Below are 2,500 nucleotides of genomic sequence, written 5' to 3' on the forward strand. Positions count from 1 at the left end.
TAATCACGGCGGGACACATTGAACGAGCTCTAACGGATCTCTGCACGCATGGAACATGGTGGCGGGAATCATTGCTAGAACCGAACGGCGCCTCTGCGCGATGTACAAAGCCCAACAGGAACCTCGTATCGGCTGCCGAGCCGGAGCTTGAACAACTTGGACTTTCACCTCTAATTTATATCAACTCACCACTCCCCGAGGGATCCGCAGAATTGCTTCTGGGTCCCGTATCGTTATTTGCGATTCGTGTTTGCATTACACTACATTGAACTATTCCAACTTGTTTATCCGCATGGCGAACATTTGCTGCATAGAACATTTAAGTTCCACTTCGCTCTCCCTACGTGGGTCTGAGCTTCGCTCTCAGGGAAAAAATATGCCACATTTGGTAGGGAGACCCGGTTTCATCACGCTTTGTGCCCTGCACCATATATACCCTCATAAATTTATTCATTGGATTAGATCCAAGGAACACCAGATCATGCACCACTACCCATAATAGCTCATCGAGCTTAGCGTGAATCCTTCGGGTTTCCCTAAGAAGTTCGATTGGTCTTGCAGAGTTTAAAGACAACGAAGCTTAGTTTCAAGCAATGGTTAATATACGCGTATTCAAAACCCTTAGCTGTTACAACTTTTTACTAGAAACCATCACGACGAAGTCTTTGGGTCCGTAGACCCGTGATGTACTGCTCCAGGGAACGTTTTGATAGGGTGGAAGCTCAAAATCATAGGTTAAAATCATCGGCAGAGCCCACCAGACACCACTTTTGCTTCATTAGTTCGGACTATAGGCATACGACGATTTTTATCGCGGAGGGGACGTATGACCCAAACGGGGGCTTAATGACCCACTGCCACTGCAAACCATGCTCCTACGACTAAATAGAGGTAAAAACTACGATTTGGTGCAATCTTCATGTTTGACCTCGTAGCAAGGTACCCTCCCTATAGTAGGCAATGAACAAATGATCATAATCCCAGGAGGGCAAAAATGGGAACCCGAAAGGAAAGCGCTGTTGGCGCGCCTAAGCTACTGGCCCGTAGAGTAAAATGGTACCCCAACAAAGTTGTCGATTGACATTCTGATTGCACTTTTCATCATCTAGGGTGCGTTCCTTACACGTTTTGAGGTGTTTTAGCGAAAAACATGTTTTGAGCCACACGAGCTCTCCGGCCCGTTCGGTGCACATTTTTGAAAAAAGCTAGGAGCTGCCCCTAGGTTCGGGGTGTCACAAAATATTGAAAAGTGGTCAAAAACCGCTATCCAGAATCGGATGTAGAATCATTAGACGAACTTAAAATTGTTCTACAACCCCCAGTCCGACGCCTCGTATTCGAGATATAGCACTTTGTAGGTCTGACCGAGCAATTTTGTACTGAAATGTATGGCGGACATGTTATTCATTAAACAACATTAACTTGCATCGTGCCCTACTTCATCGGCACAGCTACTATCGACTATCTATTGTTGAAATGGATTGAGTTTGACCATTTTAGCTCTTTTCTTATGCCGTGCACCAACAGTGTGTACCGATCAGGAAAGTACACTACTTACGCGTTCATGGATGTATATGTTGGTACAAGTTGCCGGTCGGAATAGCAGTGCACCAAAACTGTGTACCGATCAGGGAAAGTACAAGACGGAGGGCGCAGCCCGAGCGTACGCGTTCATAGATGTCCATGTTGGTACAACCTACATGTACGTACCTTGTTTTTGTATCAAAAGTTCCAATAAAGTGTTTGTATGCTTAAAATGCTTATCTCAACCGGTCACCTTTTGGCCTGCCCTTTTATAGACAGAAACCTAGAACGATACTCGCGATGTTTGTGTTTTTCCATTCGCCCGGGACGACGAAATGAGCTCTGTGCACATCGTGCAGAAAACTGTCTCCTCCTCGTATGTTTTTGTCCCTCCACGCATATAATCACCCACATTTGTGTTCAACACGGACGGCGCAGCCCGAGCGAACGCGTTAATGTTTATGTTTGTGCACACTAAAGTTACAATCCTAGGATTTGGTTATTGCGTCGCAGTGCCCGACCGTCGCGGACACCATTCTTGGACAAAAGTCCAAGTACGTAGAGTACATTCCCTAGGTATGTGCCCGTTCGTGACTTTCGTTGCGTGCTTACAGACACGCTTGGGTATGTTTACCATACAAGGTTTACTAGGAAAACCTGGGAAGGACGCTTGCCCTCCCGTCGCGGACACCATTCTTGGAAAGAAGTCCTGGTACTTAGCGTTCTTTAATGTACTTGATCAGTTTGTATTGCAATTGCTTTGTGCCATTGACTTTTGCTAATGCTCACTAAGGGGTGTTCGTTTGCGATGTGTATGATAAGCAACTGTCTATTCTAACCAGCAGTTAATCAACACTTTTCACCCAAATCATAGGAACGTAGAGTACTTTCCCTGATCGGTACACAATTTTGGTGCACCTCTAACTTCGCCAGCACTTTATCGTTACGTTTTGTGCACAACCTTGGGACATGGTGT

This window comes from Anopheles arabiensis, assembly GCF_016920715.1.
Source record: "Anopheles arabiensis isolate DONGOLA chromosome X unlocalized genomic scaffold, AaraD3 X_pericentromeric_contig0018, whole genome shotgun sequence".
Lineage (NCBI taxonomy): Eukaryota > Metazoa > Arthropoda > Insecta > Diptera > Culicidae > Anopheles > Anopheles arabiensis.